We start from the raw sequence: 18,926 nt of genomic DNA, 5'->3' as shown, positions 1-18,926 counted from the left end.
GACACTTAGAATTTTTTCGAGTTGGTATAAATCAGTAACCACCGACACTTAGAATATTTTCGACTTGGTATAAATCAGTAACCACCGACACTTAGAATATTTTCGAGTCGGTATAAATCAGTAACCACTGACACTTAGAATATTTTCGACTTGGTATAAATCAGTAACCACTGACACTTAGAATATTTTCGACTTGGTATAAATCAGTAACCACCGACACTTAGAATATTTTCGAGTCGGTATAAATCAGTAACCACTGACACTTAGAATTTTTTCGACTTGGTATAAATCAGTAACCACCGACACTTAGAATTTTTTCGAGTTGGTATAAATCAGTAACCACCGACACTTAGAATTTTTTCGGGTTGGTATAAATCAGTAACCACTGACACTTAGAATTTTTTCGAGTTGGTATAAATCAGTAACCACTGACACTTAGAATATTTTCGGGTTGGTATAAATCAGTAACCACTGACACTTAGAATATTTTCGACTTGGTATAAATCAGTAACCACCGACACTTAGAATATTTTCGAGTCGGTATAAATCAGTAACCACTGACACTTAGAATTTTTTCGACTTGGTATAAATCAGTAACCACCGACACTTAGAATTTTTTCGAGTTGGTATAAATCAGTAACCACCGACACTTAGAATTTTTTCGGGTTGGTATAAATCAGTAACCACTGACACTTAGAATTTTTTCGAGTTGGTATAAATCAGTAACCACTGACACTTAGAATATTTTCGGGTTGGTATAAATCAGTAACCACTGACACTTAGAATATTTTCGAGTTGGTATAAATCAGTAACCACCGACACTTAGAATATTTTCGACTTGGTATAAATCAGTAACCACTGACACTTAGAATTTTTTCGAGTTGGTATAAATCAGTAACCACCGACACTTAGAATTTTTTCGAGTTGGTATAAATCAGTAACCACCGACACTTAGAATTTTTTCGAGTCGGTATAAATCAGTAACCACTGACACTTAGAATATTTTCGACTTGGTATAAATCAGTAACCACTGACACTTAGAATATTTTCGGGTCGGTACAAATCAGTAACCACCGACACTTAGAATTTTTTCGGCTCAGTAGAAATCAGTAACCAAGCGCATTTTTGAATTGGTTACTGATTTCTCCGTTCGAGTTGCGGCTGCAGTTGGCTTCAAATAGTGGTGGGGGCTTAATTATCGCCGAGGGGAGCATGTCCCGGTGGTGTGGCCGAGGATGGAGTGCCTTTTGAAGGGGGTGTTTCTGAATTTGGACCCTTTTTGAGTTGCATGGCCGGATGGGTGTGGTTTTGAAGGGTGTGTCTGTCTGGAGTGGCACCGGCGTTGGTGTGAGGCTGAGGGTGGGCGTTCGGTTCCTGGTTAGGGATAGGGAAAGGGTGAGACTTAGCTTTAGTGCTCGTGCCCCCGATTTTGGTAATGTTTGACGTCAATTTTCCAAGGAGGCGAATGCAAGGCTTCAGAGGGACTTTGAGTGTTCGGGGGCGGGGTAGCTCAGCCGGATTTGCCCCGGCGGTTCTGCGGACGGTGTTGACTTCGAGGGCGGACCGGCCCCCGTGTTCAGTCCGAATATCGTGCATTGTTAACGGCGGGAAGTGTTCCAAAAGGGAATGGGATTGAATGTGACTGCTGAAGCCGACTTTGAGACCTGTAACGCGGGTAGCTCAGCCGGATTTGACCCGGCGGTTCTGGCGACGGTCTCGCCTTCGAGGGGGGAGCGCCCCGCGTGTTCAGGCCGAATTTTGTGCATTTCCATCGGCGGGAAGAGGTCCAAACGGGAATGGGATTGAATGTGACTGCTGAAGCCGACATTGAGACCTCTAACGCGGGTAGCTCGGCCGGATTTGACCCGGCGGTTCTGCCGAAGGTCTCACCTTCGAGGGGGGAGCGTCCCGCGTGTTCAGGCCGAATATCGTGCATTGTTAACGGCGGGAAGTGTTCCAAAAGGGAATGGGATTGAATGTGACTGCTGAAGCCGACATTGAGACCTCTAACGCGGGTAGCTCGGCCGGATTTGACCCGGCGGTTCTGGCGACGGTCTCGCCTTCGAGGGGGGAGCGTCCCGCGTGTTCAGGCCGAATTTTGTGCATTTCCATCGGCGGGAAGAGGTCCAAACGGGAATGGGACTGAATGTGACTGCTGAAGCCGACATTGAGACCTCTAACGCGGGTAGCTCGGCCGGATTTGACCCGGCGGTTCTGCCGAAGGTCTCACCTTCGAGGGGGGAGCGTCCCGCGTGTTCAGGCCGAATTTTGTGCATTTCCATCGGCGGGAAGAGGTCCAAACGGGAATGGGATTGAATGTGACTGCTGAAGCCGACATTGAGACCTCTAACGCGGGTAGCTCGGCCGGATTTGACCCGGCGGTTCTGCCGAAGGTCTCACCTTCGAGGGGGGAGCGCCCACCGTGTACAGGCCGATTTTCATGCATTTCCAACCGTGGGAAGGGGTCCGAAAGGGGATGGGGGTGAACGTGACTGCTCAACCCGACTTTGAGACCTGTAACGCGGGTAGCTCAGCCGGATTTGACCCGGCGGTTCTGGCGACGGTCTCGCCTTCGAGGGGGGAGCGTCCCGCGTGTTCAGGCCGAATTTTGTGCATTTCCATCGGCGGGAAGAGGTCCAAACGGGAATGGGATTGAATGTGACTGCTGAAGCCGACATTGAGACCTCTAACGCGGGTAGCTCGGCCGGATTTGACCCGGCGGTTCTGCCGAAGGTCTCACCTTCGAGGGGGGAGCGTCCCGCGTGTTCAGGCCGAATTTTGTGCATTTCCATCGGCGGGAAGAGGTCCAAACGGGAATGGGATTGAATGTGACTGCTGAAGCCGACATTGAGACCTCTAACGCGGGTAGCTCGGCCGGATTTGACCCGGCGGTTCTGCCGAAGGTCTCACCTTCGAGGGGGGAGCGCCCACCGTGTACAGGCCGATTTTCATGCATTTCCAACCGTGGGAAGGGGTCCGAAAGGGGATGGGGGTGAACGTGACTGCTCAACCCGACTTTGAGACCTGTAACGCGGGTAGCTCAGCCGGATTTGACCCGGCGGTTCTGGCGACGGTCTCGCCTTCGAGGGGGGAGCGCCCCGCGTGTTCAGGCCGAATTTTGTGCATTTCCATCGGCGGGAAGAGGTCCAAACGGGAATGGGATTGAATGTGACTGCTGAAGCCGACATTGAGACCTCTAACGCGGGTAGCTCGGCAGGATTTGACCCGGCGGTTCTGCCGAAGGTCTCACCTTCGAGGGGGGAGCGCCCACCGTGTACAGGCCGATTTTCATGCATTTCCAACCGTGGGAAGGGGGCCGAAAGGGGATGGGGGTGAATGTGACTGCTCAACCCGACTTTGAGGCATCTAACCCGGGTAGCTCAGCCGGGTTTGACCCGGCGGTTCTGCCGACTGCCTCGCCTTCGAGGGGGGAGCGTCCCCCGTGTACAGGCCGATTTTCATGCATTTCGAACCGTGGGAAGTGGCCCAAAAGGGGATGGGGGTGAATGTGACTGCTCAACCCGACTTTGGCGCTTCCGAGCCGGGTAGCTCAGCCGGGTTTGACCCGGCGGTTCTGCCGACGGTCTCGTCTTCGAGGCGGGTGCCTCCCCCGTGTACAGGCCGATTTTCATGCATTTCGTACCGTGGGAAGTGGTCCAAAAGGGAATGGGGGTGGACGTGACTGCTCATACCGACATCGAGACTTGTAAGCCGTGTAGCTCGGCCGGGTTTGATCCGGCGGGTCTGCCGACGGTCTCGTCTTCGAGAGGGGGGCCTCCCCCGTGTACAGGCCGATTTTCGTGCATTTCCAACGGTGGGAAGAGGTTCAAAAGGGGATGGGGGTGAATGTGACTGCTCAACCCGACTCTGAGGCTTCTAACCCGGGTAGCTCGGCCGGGTTTGACCCGGCGGTTCTGCCGTCGGTCTCGCCTTCGAGAGGGGCGCCTCCCCCGTGTACAGGCCGATTTTCGTGCATTTCCAACGGTGGGAAGAGGTTCAAAAGGGGATGGGGGTGAATGTGACTGCTCAACCCGACTCTGAGGCTTCTAACCCGGGTAGCCCGGCCGGGTTTGACCCGGCGGTTCTGCCGTCGGTCTCGCCTTCGAGGGCGGAGCCTCCCCCGTGTACAGGCCGATTTTCGTGCATTTCAAACCGTGGGAAGCGGTCCAAAAGGGGATGGGAGTGAATGTGACTGCTCATACCGACCTTGGCGCTTCCGACCCGGGTAGCTCAGCCGGGTTTGACCCGGCGGTTCTGCCGACGGTCTCGCCTTCGAGGGGGGAGCGTCCCCCGTGTTCAGGCCGAATTTTGTGCATTTCGAACCGTGGGAAGTTGCCCAAAAGTCGATGGGAGTGAATGTGACTGCTCAACCCGACTTTGGCGCTTCCGAGCCGGGTAGCTCAGCCGGGTTTGACCCGGCGGTTCTGCCGACGGTTTCGTCTTCGAGGCGGGTGCCTCCCCCGTGTACAGGCCGATTTTCATGCATTTCGTACCGTGGGAAGTGGTCCAAAATGGAATAGGGGTGGACGTGACTGCTCATACCGACATTGAGACTTGTAAGCCGTGTAGCTCGGCCGGGTTTGATCCGGCGGGTCTGCCGACGGTCTCGTCTTCGAGGCGGGTGCCTCCCCCGTGTACAGGCCGATTTTCGTGCATTTCGAACCGTGGGAAGTGGTCCAAAAGGGGATGGGGGTGGACGTGACTGCTCAACCCGACTTTGAGGCTTCTAACCCGGATAGCTCGGCCGGGTTTGACCCGGCGGTTCTGCCGACGGTCTCGTCATCGAGGGGGGAGCCTCCCCCGTGTCCAGGCCGATTTTCGTGCATTTCCAACCGTGGGAAGTGGTCCAAAAGGGAATGGGGGTGGACGTGACTGCTCAACCCGGCTTTGAGACTTGTAAGCCGGGTAGCTCAGCCGGGTTTGACCCGGCGGTTCTGCCGACGGTCCCGCCTTCGAGGGCGGACCCTCCCCCGTGTACAGGCCGATTTTCGTGCATTTCCAACGGTGGGAAGAGGTCCAAAAGGGGATGGGAGTGAACGTGACTGCTCAACCCGACTCTGAGGCTTCTAACCCGGGTAGCTCGGCCGGGTTTGACCCGTCGATTCTGCCGATGGTCTCGTTTTGGAGGGGGGAGCCTCCCCCGTGTTCAGTCCGATTTTCGTGCATTTCGAACCGTGGGAAGTGGCCCAAAAGGGGATGGGAGTGAATGTGACTGCTCATACCGACTTTGGCGCTTCCGAGCCTGGTAGCTCAGCCGGGTTTGATCCAGCGGTTCTGCGGACGGTCTCGTCTTCGAGGCGGCTCCCTCCCCCGTGTACAGGCCGATTTTCATGCATTTGCAACGGTGGGAAGTTGCCCAAAAGGGGATGGGAGTGAATGTGACTGCTCAACCCGACTTCGAGACTTGTAAGCCGGGTAGCTCAGCCGGGTTTGACCCGGCGGTTCTGCCGACGGTCTCGCCTTCGAGGGGGGAGCCTCCCCCGTGTACAGGCCGATTTCCGTGCATTTCCAACGGTGGGAAGAGGTTCAAAAGGGGATGGGAGTGAATGTGACTGCTCAACCCGACTCTGAGGCTTCTAACCCGGGTAGCTCGGCCGGGTTTGATCCGGCGGTTCTGCCGACGGTCTCGTCTTCGAGGCCGGTGCCTCCCCCGTGTACAGGCCGATTTTCGTGCATTTCCAACGGTGGGAAGAGGTTCAAAAGGGGATGGGGGTGAATGCGACTGCTCAACCCGACTCTGAGGCTTCTAACCCGGGTAGCCCGGCCGGGTTTGACCCGGCGGTTCTGCCGTCGGTCTCGCCTTCGAGGGCGGAGCCTCCCCCGTGTACAGGCCGATTTTCATGCATTTGCAACGGTGGGAAGTTGCCCAAAAGTCGATGGGAGTGAATGTGACTGCTCAACCCGACTTTGAGACTTTTAAGCCGGGTAGCTCAGCCGGGTTTGACCCGGCGGTTCTGCCGACGGTCTCGCCTTCGAGGGGGGAGCCTCCCCCGTGTACAGGCCGATTTTCGTGCATTTCCAACGGTGGGAAGAGGTTCAAAAGGGGATGGGAGTGAATGTGACTGCTCAACCCGACTCTGAGGCTTCTAACCCGGGTAGCTCGGCCGGGTTTGATCCGGCGGTTCTGCCGACGGTCTCGTCTTCGAGGCCGGTGCCTCCCCCGTGTACAGGCCGATTTTCGTGCATTTCCAACGGTGGGAAGTGGTCCAAAAGGGAATGGGGGTGGACGTGTCTGCTCATACCGACTTTGAGACTTGTAAGCCGGGTAGCTCAGCCGGGTTTGTTCCGGCGGTTCTGCCGACGGTCTCGTCATCGAGGGGGGAGCCTCCCCCGTGTCCAGGCCGATTTTCATGCATTTCCAACCGTGGGAAGTGGTCCAAAAGGGAATGGGGGTGAATGTGACTGCTCATACCGACTTTGAGACTTTTAAGCCGGGTAGCTCAGCCGGGTTTGACCCGGCGGTTCTGCCGACGGTCTCGCCTTCGAGGGGGGAGCGTCCCCCGTGTTCAGGCCGAATTTTGTGCATTTCGAACCGTGGGAAGTTGCCCAAAAGTCGATGGGAGTGAATGTGACTGCTCAACCCGACTTTGAGACTTGTAAGCCGGGTAGCTCAGCCGGGTTTGACCCGGCGGTTCTGCCGACGGTCTCGTCTTCGAGGCGGGTGCCTCCCCCGTGTACAGGCCGATTTTCATGCATTTCGTACCGTGGGAAGCGGTCCAAAAGGGGATGGGAGTGAACGTGACTGCTCAACCCGACTTTGGCGCTTCCGAGCCGGGTAGCTCAGCCGGGTTTGACCCGGCGGGTCTGCCGACGGTCTCGCCTTCGAGGGGGGAGCGTCCCCCGTGTTCAGGCCGAATCTTGTGCATTTCGAACCGTGGGAAGTTGCCCAAAAGTCGATGGGAGTGAATGTGACTGCTCAACCCGACTTTGAGACTTGTAAGCCGGGTAGCTCAGCCGGGTTTGACCCGGCGGTTCTGCCGACGGTCTCGTCTTCGAGGCGGATGCCACCCCCGTGTACAGGCCGGTTTTCGTGCATTTCCAACCGTGGGAAGTGGTCTAAAAGTCGATGGGAGTGAACGTGACTGCTCAACCCGACTCTGAGGCTTCTAACCCGGGTAGCTCGGCCGGGTTTGACCCGGCGGTTCTGCCGACGGTCTCGTCTTCGAGGCGGGTGCCTCCCCCGTGTACAGGCCGATTTTCGTGCATTTCGAACCGTGGGAAGTGGTCTAAAAGTCGATGGGAGTGAACGTGACTGCTCAACCCGACTTTGAGACTTGTAAGCCGGGTAGCTCAGCCAGGTTTGACCCGGCGGTTCTGCCGACGGTCTCGCCTTCGAGGGCGGACCCTCCCCCGTGTACAGGCCGATTTTCGTGCATTTCGAACCGTGGGAAGTGGTCTAAAAGTCGATGGGAGTGAACGTGACTGCTCAACCCGACTTTGAGACCTGTAACGCGGGTAGCTCAGCCGGATTTGACCCGGCGGTTCTGGCGACGGTCTCGCCTTCGAGGGGGGAGCGTCCCCCGTGTTCAGGCCGAATTTTGTGCATTTCGAACCGTGGGAAGTTGCCCAAAAGTCGATGGGAGTGAATGTGACTGCTCAACCCGACTTTGGCGCTTCCGAGCCGGGTAGCTCAGCCGGGTTTGACCCGGCGGTTCTGCCGACGGTCTCGTCTTCGAGGAGGGTGCCTCCCCCGTGTACAGGCCGATTTTCATGCATTTCGTACCGTGGGAAGTGGTCCAAAAGGGAATAGGGGTGGACGTGACTGCTCATACCGACATTGAGACTTGTAAGCCGTGTAGCTCGGCCGGGTTTGATCCGGCGGGTCTGCCGACGGTCTCGTCTTCGAGGCGGGTGCCTCCCCCGTGTACAGGCCGATTTTCGTGCATTTCGAACCGTGGGAAGTGGTCCAAAAGGGGATGGGGGTGGACGTGACTGCTCAACCCGACTTTGAGGCTTCTAACCCGGGTAGCTCAGCCGGGTTTGACCCGGCGGTTCTGCCGACGGTCTCGCCTTCGAGGGGGGAGCCTCCCCCGTGTACAGGCCGATTTTCGTGCATTTCGAACCGTGGGAAGTGGCCCAAAAGGGGATGGGAGTGAATGTGACTGATCAACCCGACTTTGGCGCTTCCGAGCCGGGTAGCTCAGCCGGGTTTGACCCGGCGGTTCTGCCGACGGTCTCGTCTTCGAGGCGGGTGCCTCCCCCGTGTACAGGCCGATTTTCATGCATTTCGTACCGTGGGAAGTGGTCCAAAAGGGAATGGGGGTGGACGTGACTGCTCATACCGACATCGAGACTTGTAAGCCGTGTAGCTCGGCCGGGTTTGATCCGGCGGGTCTGCCGACGGTCTCGTCTTCGAGAGGGGGGCCTCCCCCGTGTACAGGCCGATTTTCGTGCATTTCCAACGGTGGGAAGAGGTTCAAAAGGGGATGGGGGTGAATGTGACTGCTCAACCCGACTCTGAGGCTTCTAACCCGGGTAGCTCGGCCGGGTTTGATCCGGCGGTTCTGCCGACGGTCTCGTCTTCGAGGCCGGTGCCTCCCCCGTGTACAGGCCGATTTTCGTGCATTTCCAACGGTGGGAAGTGGTCCAAAAGGGAATGGGGGTGAATGTGACTGCTCATACCGACTTTGAGACTTTTAAGCCGGGTAGCTCAGCCGGGTTTGACCCGGCGGTTCTGCCGACGGCCTCGCCTTCGAGGGGGGAGCGTCCCCCGTGTTCAGGCCGAATTTTGTGCATTTCGAACCGTGGGAAGTTGCCCAAAAGTCGATGGGAGTGAATGTGACTGCTCAACCCGACTTTGAGACTTGTAAGCCGGGTAGCTCAGCCGGGTTTGACCCGGCGGTTCTGCCGACGGTCTCGTCTTCGAGGCGGGTGCCTCCCCCGTGTACAGGCCGATTTTCATGCATTTCGTACCGTGGGAAGCGGTCCAAAAGGGGATGGGAGTGAACGTGACTGCTCATACCGACTTTGGCGCTTCCGAGCCGGGTAGCTCAGCCGGGTTTGACCCGGCGGTTCTGCCGACGGTCTCGTCTTCGAGGCGGGTGCCTCTCCCGTGTACAGGCCGATTTTCGTGCATTTCCAACCGTGGGAAGTGGTCCAAAAGGGAATGGGGGTGGACGTGACTGCTCAACCCGGCTTTGAGACTTGTAAGCCGGGTAGCTCAGCCGGGTTTGACCCGGCGGTTCTGCCGACGGTCCCGCCTTCGAGGGCGGACCCTCCCCCGTGTACAGGCCGATTTTCGTGCATTTCCAACGGTGGGAAGAGGTCCAAAAGGGGATGGGAGTGAACGTGACTGCTCAACCCGACTCTGAGGCTTCTAACCCGGGTAGCTCGGCCGGGTTTGACCCGTCGATTCTGCCGATGGTCTCGTTTTGGAGGGGGGAGCCTCCCCCGTGTTCAGTCCGATTTTCGTGCATTTCGAACCGTGGGAAGCGGCCCAAAAGGGGATGGGAGTGAATGTGACTGCTCATACCGACTTTGGCGCTTCCGAGCCTGGTAGCTCAGCCGGGTTTGACCCGGCGGTTCTGCCGACGGTCTCGTCTTCGAGGCGGGTGCCTCCCCCGTGTACAGGCCGATTTTCATGCATTTCGTACCGTGGGAAGCGGTCCAAAAGGGGATGGGAGTGAACGTGACTGCTCATACCGACTTTGGCGCTTCCGAGCCGGGTAGCTCAGCCGGGTTTGACCCGGCGGTTCTGCCGACGGTCTCGTCTTCGAGGCGGGTGCCTCTCCCGTGTACAGGCCGATTTTCGTGCATTTCCAACCGTGGGAAGTGGTCCAAAAGGGAATGGGGGTGGACGTGACTGCTCAACCCGGCTTTGAGACTTGTAAGCCGGGTAGCTCAGCCGGGTTTGACCCGGCGGTTCTGCCGACGGTCCCGCCTTCGAGGGCGGACCCTCCCCCGTGTACAGGCCGATTTTCGTGCATTTCCAACGGTGGGAAGAGGTCCAAAAGGGGATGGGAGTGAACGTGACTGCTCAACCCGACTCTGAGGCTTCTAACCCGGGTAGCTCGGCCGGGTTTGACCCGTCGATTCTGCCGATGGTCTCGTTTTGGAGGGGGGAGCCTCCCCCGTGTTCAGTCCGATTTTCGTGCATTTCGAACCGTGGGAAGCGGCCCAAAAGGGGATGGGAGTGAATGTGACTGCTCATACCGACTTTGGCGCTTCCGAGCCTGGTAGCTCAGCCGGGTTTGATCCGGCGGTTCTGCCGACGGTCTCGTCTTCGAGGCGGCTCCCTCCCCCGTGTACAGGCCGATTTTCATGCATTTCGTACCGTGGGAAGTGGTCCAAAAGGGAATGGGGGTGGACGTGACTGCTCATACCGACATCGAGACTTGTAAGCCGTGTAGCTCGGCCGGGTTTGATCCGTCGGGTCTGCCGACGGTCTCGTCTTCGAGAGGGGGGCCTCCCCCGTGTACAGGCCGATTTTCGTGCATTTCCAACGGTGGGAAGAGGTTCAAAAGGGGATGGGGGTGAATGTGACTGCTCAACCCGACTCTGAGGCTTCTAACCCGGGTAGCTCGGCCGGGTTTGATCCGGCGGTTCTGCCGACGGTCTCGTCTTCGAGGCCGGTGCCTCCCCCGTGTACAGGCCGATTTTCGTGCATTTCCAACGGTGGGAAGTGGTCCAAAAGGGAATGGGGGTGGACGTGTCTGCTCATACCGACTTTGAGACTTGTAAGCCGGGTAGCTCAGCCGGGTTTGTTCCGGCGGTTCTGCCGACGGTCTCGTCATCGAGGGGGGAGCCTCCCCCGTGTCCAGGCCGATTTTCATGCATTTCCAACCGTGGGAAGTGGTCCAAAAGGGAATGGGGGTGAATGTGACTGCTCATACCGACTTTGAGACTTTTAAGCCGGGTAGCTCAGCCGGGTTTGACCCGGCGGTTCTGCCGACGGCCTCGCCTTCGAGGGGGGAGCGTCCCCCGTGTTCAGGCCGAATTTTGTGCATTTCGAACCGTGGGAAGTTGCCCAAAAGTCGATGGGAGTGAATGTGACTGCTCAACCCGACTTTGAGACTTGTAAGCCGGGTAGCTCAGCCGGGTTTGACCCGGCGGTTCTGCCGACGGTCTCGTCTTCGAGGCGGGTGCCTCCCCCGTGTACAGGCCGATTTTCATGCATTTCGTACCGTGGGAAGCGGTCCAAAAGGGGATGGGAGTGAACGTGACTGCTCATACCGACTTTGGCGCTTCCGAGCCGGGTAGCTCAGCCGGGTTTGACCCGGCGGTTCTGCCGACGGTCTCGTCTTCGAGGCGGGTGCCTCTCCCGTGTACAGGCCGATTTTCGTGCATTTCCAACCGTGGGAAGTGGTCCAAAAGGGAATGGGGGTGGACGTGACTGCTCAACCCGGCTTTGAGACTTGTAAGCCGGGTAGCTCAGCCGGGTTTGACCCGGCGGTTCTGCCGACGGTCCCGCCTTCGAGGGCGGACCCTCCCCCGTGTACAGGCCGATTTTCGTGCATTTCCAACGGTGGGAAGAGGTCCAAAAGGGGATGGGAGTGAACGTGACTGCTCAACCCGACTCTGAGGCTTCTAACCCGGGTAGCTCGGCCGGGTTTGACCCGTCGATTCTGCCGATGGTCTCGTTTTGGAGGGGGGAGCCTCCCCCGTGTTCAGTCCGATTTTCGTGCATTTCGAACCGTGGGAAGCGGCCCAAAAGGGGATGGGAGTGAATGTGACTGCTCATACCGACTTTGGCGCTTCCGAGCCTGGTAGCTCAGCCGGGTTTGATCCGGCGGTTCTGCCGACGGTCTCGTCTTCGAGGCGGCTCCCTCCCCCGTGTACAGGCCGATTTTCATGCATTTCGTACCGTGGGAAGTGGTCCAAAAGGGAATGGGGGTGGACGTGACTGCTCATACCGACATCGAGACTTGTAAGCCGTGTAGCTCGGCCGGGTTTGATCCGGCGGGTCTGCCGACGGTCTCGTCTTCGAGAGGGGGGCCTCCCCCGTGTACAGGCCGATTTTCGTGCATTTCCAACGGTGGGAAGAGGTTCAAAAGGGGATGGGGGTGAATGTGACTGCTCAACCCGACTCTGAGGCTTCTAACCCGGGTAGCTCGGCCGGGTTTGATCCGGCGGTTCTGCCGACGGTCTCGTCTTCGAGGCCGGTGCCTCCCCCGTGTACAGGCCGATTTTCGTGCATTTCCAACGGTGGGAAGTGGTCCAAAAGGGAATGGGGGTGGACGTGTCTGCTCATACCGACTTTGAGACTTGTAAGCCGGGTAGCTCAGCCGGGTTTGTTCCGGCGGTTCTGCCGACGGTCTCGTCATCGAGGGGGGAGCCTCCCCCGTGTCCAGGCCGATTTTCATGCATTTCCAACCGTGGGAAGTGGTCCAAAAGGGAATGGGGGTGAATGTGACTGCTCATACCGACTTTGAGACTTTTAAGCCGGGTAGCTCAGCCGGGTTTGACCCGGCGGTTCTGCCGACGGCCTCGCCTTCGAGGGGGGAGCGTCCCCCGTGTTCAGGCCGAATTTTGTGCATTTCGAACCGTGGGAAGTTGCCCAAAAGTCGATGGGAGTGAATGTGACTGCTCAACCCGACTTTGAGACTTGTAAGCCGGGTAGCTCAGCCGGGTTTGACCCGGCGGTTCTGCCGACGGTCTCGTCTTCGAGGCGGGTGCCTCCCCCGTGTACAGGCCGATTTTCATGCATTTCGTACCGTGGGAAGCGGTCCAAAAGGGGATGGGAGTGAACGTGACTGCTCATACCGACTTTGGCGCTTCCGAGCCGGGTAGCTCAGCCGGGTTTGACCCGGCGGTTCTGCCGACGGTCTCGTCTTCGAGGCGGGTGCCTCTCCCGTGTACAGGCCGATTTTCGTGCATTTCCAACCGTGGGAAGTGGTCCAAAAGGGAATGGGGGTGGACGTGACTGCTCAACCCGGCTTTGAGACTTGTAAGCCGGGTAGCTCAGCCGGGTTTGACCCGGCGGTTCTGCCGACGGTCCCGCCTTCGAGGGCGGACCCTCCCCCGTGTACAGGCCGATTTTCGTGCATTTCCAACGGTGGGAAGAGGTCCAAAAGGGGATGGGAGTGAACGTGACTGCTCAACCCGACTCTGAGGCTTCTAACCCGGGTAGCTCGGCCGGGTTTGACCCGTCGATTCTGCCGATGGTCTCGTTTTGGAGGGGGGAGCCTCCCCCGTGTTCAGTCCGATTTTCGTGCATTTCGAACCGTGGGAAGCGGCCCAAAAGGGGATGGGAGTGAATGTGACTGCTCATACCGACTTTGGCGCTTCCGAGCCTGGTAGCTCAGCCGGGTTTGATCCGGCGGTTCTGCCGACGGTCTCGTCTTCGAGGCGGCTCCCTCCCCCGTGTACAGGCCGATTTTCATGCATTTCGTACCGTGGGAAGTGGTCCAAAAGGGAATGGGGGTGGACGTGACTGCTCATACCGACATCGAGACTTGTAAGCCGTGTAGCTCGGCCGGGTTTGATCCGTCGGGTCTGCCGACGGTCTCGTCTTCGAGAGGGGGGCCTCCCCCGTGTACAGGCCGATTTTCGTGCATTTCCAACGGTGGGAAGAGGTTCAAAAGGGGATGGGGGTGAATGTGACTGCTCAACCCGACTCTGAGGCTTCTAACCCGGGTAGCTCGGCCGGGTTTGATCCGGCGGTTCTGCCGACGGTCTCGTCTTCGAGGCCGGTGCCTCCCCCGTGTACAGGCCGATTTTCGTGCATTTCCAACGGTGGGAAGTGGTCCAAAAGGGAATGGGGGTGGACGTGTCTGCTCATACCGACTTTGAGACTTGTAAGCCGGGTAGCTCAGCCGGGTTTGTTCCGGCGGTTCTGCCGACGGTCTCGTCATCGAGGGGGGAGCCTCCCCCGTGTCCAGGCCGATTTTCATGCATTTCCAACCGTGGGAAGTGGTCCAAAAGGGAATGGGGGTGAATGTGACTGCTCATACCGACTTTGAGACTTTTAAGCCGGGTAGCTCAGCCGGGTTTGACCCGGCGGTTCTGCCGACGGCCTCGCCTTCGAGGGGGGAGCGTCCCCCGTGTTCAGGCCGAATTTTGTGCATTTCGAACCGTGGGAAGTTGCCCAAAAGTCGATGGGAGTGAATGTGACTGCTCAACCCGACTTTGAGACTTGTAAGCCGGGTAGCTCAGCCGGGTTTGACCCGGCGGTTCTGCCGACGGTCTCGTCTTCGAGGCGGGTGCCTCCCCCGTGTACAGGCCGATTTTCATGCATTTCGTACCGTGGGAAGCGGTCCAAAAGGGGATGGGAGTGAACGTGACTGCTCATACCGACTTTGGCGCTTCCGAGCCGGGTAGCTCAGCCGGGTTTGACCCGGCGGTTCTGCCGACGGTCTCGTCTTCGAGGCGGGTGCCTCTCCCGTGTACAGGCCGATTTTCGTGCATTTCCAACCGTGGGAAGTGGTCCAAAAGGGAATGGGGGTGGACGTGACTGCTCAACCCGGCTTTGAGACTTGTAAGCCGGGTAGCTCAGCCGGGTTTGACCCGGCGGTTCTGCCGACGGTCCCGCCTTCGAGGGCGGACCCTCCCCCGTGTACAGGCCGATTTTCGTGCATTTCCAACGGTGGGAAGAGGTCCAAAAGGGGATGGGAGTGAACGTGACTGCTCAACCCGACTCTGAGGCTTCTAACCCGGGTAGCTCGGCCGGGTTTGACCCGTCGATTCTGCCGATGGTCTCGTTTTGGAGGGGGGAGCCTCCCCCGTGTTCAGTCCGATTTTCGTGCATTTCGAACCGTGGGAAGCGGCCCAAAAGGGGATGGGAGTGAATGTGACTGCTCATACCGACTTTGGCGCTTCCGAGCCTGGTAGCTCAGCCGGGTTTGATCCGGCGGTTCTGCCGACGGTCTCGTCTTCGAGGCGGCTCCCTCCCCCGTGTACAGGCCGATTTTCATGCATTTCGTACCGTGGGAAGTGGTCCAAAAGGGAATGGGGGTGGACGTGACTGCTCATACCGACATCGAGACTTGTAAGCCGTGTAGCTCGGCCGGGTTTGATCCGGCGGGTCTGCCGACGGTCTCGTCTTCGAGAGGGGGGCCTCCCCCGTGTACAGGCCGATTTTCGTGCATTTCCAACGGTGGGAAGAGGTTCAAAAGGGGATGGGGGTGAATGTGACTGCTCAACCCGACTCTGAGGCTTCTAACCCGGGTAGCTCGGCCGGGTTTGATCCGGCGGTTCTGCCGACGGTCTCGTCTTCGAGGCCGGTGCCTCCCCCGTGTACAGGCCGATTTTCGTGCATTTCCAACGGTGGGAAGTGGTCCAAAAGGGAATGGGGGTGAATGTGACTGCTCATACCGACTTTGAGACTTTTAAGCCGGGTAGCTCAGCCGGGTTTGACCCGGCGGTTCTGCCGACGGCCTCGCCTTCGAGGGGGGAGCGTCCCCCGTGTTCAGGCCGAATTTTGTGCATTTCGAACCGTGGGAAGTTGCCCAAAAGTCGATGGGAGTGAATGTGACTGCTCAACCCGACTTTGAGACTTGTAAGCCGGGTAGCTCAGCCGGGTTTGACCCGGCGGTTCTGCCGACGGTCTCGTCTTCGAGGCGGGTGCCTCCCCCGTGTACAGGCCGATTTTCATGCATTTCGTACCGTGGGAAGCGGTCCAAAAGGGGATGGGAGTGAACGTGACTGCTCATACCGACTTTGGCGCTTCCGAGCCGGGTAGCTCAGCCGGGTTTGACCCGGCGGTTCTGCCGACGGTCTCGTCTTCGAGGCGGGTGCCTCTCCCGTGTACAGGCCGATTTTCGTGCATTTCCAACCGTGGGAAGTGGTCCAAAAGGGAATGGGGGTGGACGTGACTGCTCAACCCGGCTTTGAGACTTGTAAGCCGGGTAGCTCAGCCGGGTTTGACCCGGCGGTTCTGCCGACGGTCCCGCCTTCGAGGGCGGACCCTCCCCCGTGTACAGGCCGATTTTCGTGCATTTCCAACGGTGGGAAGAGGTCCAAAAGGGGATGGGAGTGAACGTGACTGCTCAACCCGACTCTGAGGCTTCTAACCCGGGTAGCTCGGCCGGGTTTGACCCGTCGATTCTGCCGATGGTCTCGTTTTGGAGGGGGGAGCCTCCCCCGTGTTCAGTCCGATTTTCGTGCATTTCGAACCGTGGGAAGCGGCCCAAAAGGGGATGGGAGTGAATGTGACTGCTCATACCGACTTTGGCGCTTCCGAGCCTGGTAGCTCAGCCGGGTTTGACCCGGCGGTTCTGCCGACGGTCTCGTCTTCGAGGCGGGTGCCTCCCCCGTGTACAGGCCGATTTTCATGCATTTCGTACCGTGGGAAGCGGTCCAAAAGGGGATGGGAGTGAACGTGACTGCTCATACCGACTTTGGCGCTTCCGAGCCGGGTAGCTCAGCCGGGTTTGACCCGGCGGTTCTGCCGACGGTCTCGTCTTCGAGGCGGGTGCCTCTCCCGTGTACAGGCCGATTTTCGTGCATTTCCAACCGTGGGAAGTGGTCCAAAAGGGAATGGGGGTGGACGTGACTGCTCAACCCGGCTTTGAGACTTGTAAGCCGGGTAGCTCAGCCGGGTTTGACCCGGCGGTTCTGCCGACGGTCCCGCCTTCGAGGGCGGACCCTCCCCCGTGTACAGGCCGATTTTCGTGCATTTCCAACGGTGGGAAGAGGTCCAAAAGGGGATGGGAGTGAACGTGACTGCTCAACCCGACTCTGAGGCTTCTAACCCGGGTAGCTCGGCCGGGTTTGACCCGTCGATTCTGCCGATGGTCTCGTTTTGGAGGGGGGAGCCTCCCCCGTGTTCAGTCCGATTTTCGTGCATTTCGAACCGTGGGAAGCGGCCCAAAAGGGGATGGGAGTGAATGTGACTGCTCATACCGACTTTGGCGCTTCCGAGCCTGGTAGCTCAGCCGGGTTTGATCCGGCGGTTCTGCCGACGGTCTCGTCTTCGAGGCGGCTCCCTCCCCCGTGTACAGGCCGATTTTCATGCATTTCGTACCGTGGGAAGTGGTCCAAAAGGGAATGGGGGTGGACGTGACTGCTCATACCGACATCGAGACTTGTAAGCCGTGTAGCTCGGCCGGGTTTGATCCGTCGGGTCTGCCGACGGTCTCGTCTTCGAGAGGGGGGCCTCCCCCGTGTACAGGCCGATTTTCGTGCATTTCCAACGGTGGGAAGAGGTTCAAAAGGGGATGGGGGTGAATGTGACTGCTCAACCCGACTCTGAGGCTTCTAACCCGGGTAGCTCGGCCGGGTTTGATCCGGCGGTTCTGCCGACGGTCTCGTCTTCGAGGCCGGTGCCTCCCCCGTGTACAGGCCGATTTTCGTGCATTTCCAACGGTGGGAAGTGGTCCAAAAGGGAATGGGGGTGGACGTGTCTGCTCATACCGACTTTGAGACTTGTAAGCCGGGTAGCTCAGCCGGGTTTGTTCCGGCGGTTCTGCCGACGGTCTCGTCATCGAGGGGGGAGCCTCCCCCGTGTCCAGGCCGATTTTCATGCATTTCCAACCGTGGGAAGTGGTCCAAAAGGGAATGGGGGTGAATGTGACTGCTCATACCGACTTTGAGACTTTTAAGCCGGGTAGCTCAGCCGGGTTTGACCCGGCGGTTCTGCCGACGGCCTCGCCTTCGAGGGGGGAGCGTCCCCCGTGTTCAGGCCGAATTTTGTGCATTTCGAACCGTGGGAAGTTGCCCAAAAGTCGATGGGAGTGAATGTGACTGCTCAACCCGACTTTGAGACTTGTAAGCCGGGTAGCTCAGCCGGGTTTGACCCGGCGGTTCTGCCGACGGTCTCGTCTTCGAGGCGGGTGCCTCCCCCGTGTACAGGCCGATTTTCATGCATTTCGTACCGTGGGAAGCGGTCCAAAAGGGGATGGGAGTGAACGTGACTGCTCATACCGACTTTGGCGCTTCCGAGCCGGGTAGCTCAGCCGGGTTTGACCCGGCGGTTCTGCCGACGGTCTCGTCTTCGAGGCGGGTGCCTCTCCCGTGTACAGGCCGATTTTCGTGCATTTCCAACCGTGGGAAGTGGTCCAAAAGGGAATGGGGGTGGACGTGACTGCTCAACCCGGCTTTGAGACTTGTAAGCCGGGTAGCTCAGCCGGGTTTGACCCGGCGGTTCTGCCGACGGTCCCGCCTTCGAGGGCGGACCCTCCCCCGTGTACAGGCCGATTTTCGTGCATTTCCAACGGTGGGAAGAGGTCCAAAAGGGGATGGGAGTGAACGTGACTGCTCAACCCGACTCTGAGGCTTCTAACCCGGGTAGCTCGGCCGGGTTTGACCCGTCGATTCTGCCGATGGTCTCGTTTTGGAGGGGGGAGCCTCCCCCGTGTTCAGTCCGATTTTCGTGCATTTCGAACCGTGGGAAGCGGCCCAAAAGGGGATGGGAGTGAATGTGACTGCTCATACCGACTTTGGCGCTTCCGAGCCTGGTAGCTCAGCCGGGTTTGATCCGGCGGTTCTGCCGACGGTCTCGTCTTCGAGGCGGCTCCCTCCCCCGTGTACAGGCCGATTTTCATGCATTTCGTACCGTGGGAAGTGGTCCAAAAGGGAATGGGGGTGGACGTGACTGCTCATACCGACATCGAGACTTGTAAGCCGTGTAGCTCGGCCGGGTTTGATCCGGCGGGTCTGCCGACGGTCTCGTCTTCGAGAGGGGGGCCTCCCCCGTGTACAGGCCGATTTTCGTGCATTTCCAACGGTGGGAAGAGGTTCAAAAGGGGATGGGGGTGAATGTGACTGCTCAACCCGACTCTGAGGCTTCTAACCCGGGTAGCTCGGCCGGGTTTGATCCGGCGGTTCTGCCGACGGTCTCGTCTTCGAGGCCGGTGCCTCCCCCGTGTACAGGCCGATTTTCGTGCATTTCCAACGGTGGGAAGTGGTCCAAAAGGGAATGGGGGTGGACGTGTCTGCTCATACCGACTTTGAGACTTGTAAGCCGGGTAGCTCAGCCGGGTTTGTTCCGGCGGTTCTGCCGACGGTCTCGTCATCGAGGGGGGAGCCTCCCCCGTGTCCAGGCCGAT

The sequence above is a fragment of the Chiloscyllium punctatum genome, unplaced genomic scaffold, assembly GCF_047496795.1.
Source record: "Chiloscyllium punctatum isolate Juve2018m unplaced genomic scaffold, sChiPun1.3 scaffold_471, whole genome shotgun sequence".
Classification (NCBI taxonomy): Eukaryota; Metazoa; Chordata; class Chondrichthyes; order Orectolobiformes; family Hemiscylliidae; genus Chiloscyllium; species Chiloscyllium punctatum.
Note: the sequence above shows the minus strand (reverse complement) of the source record.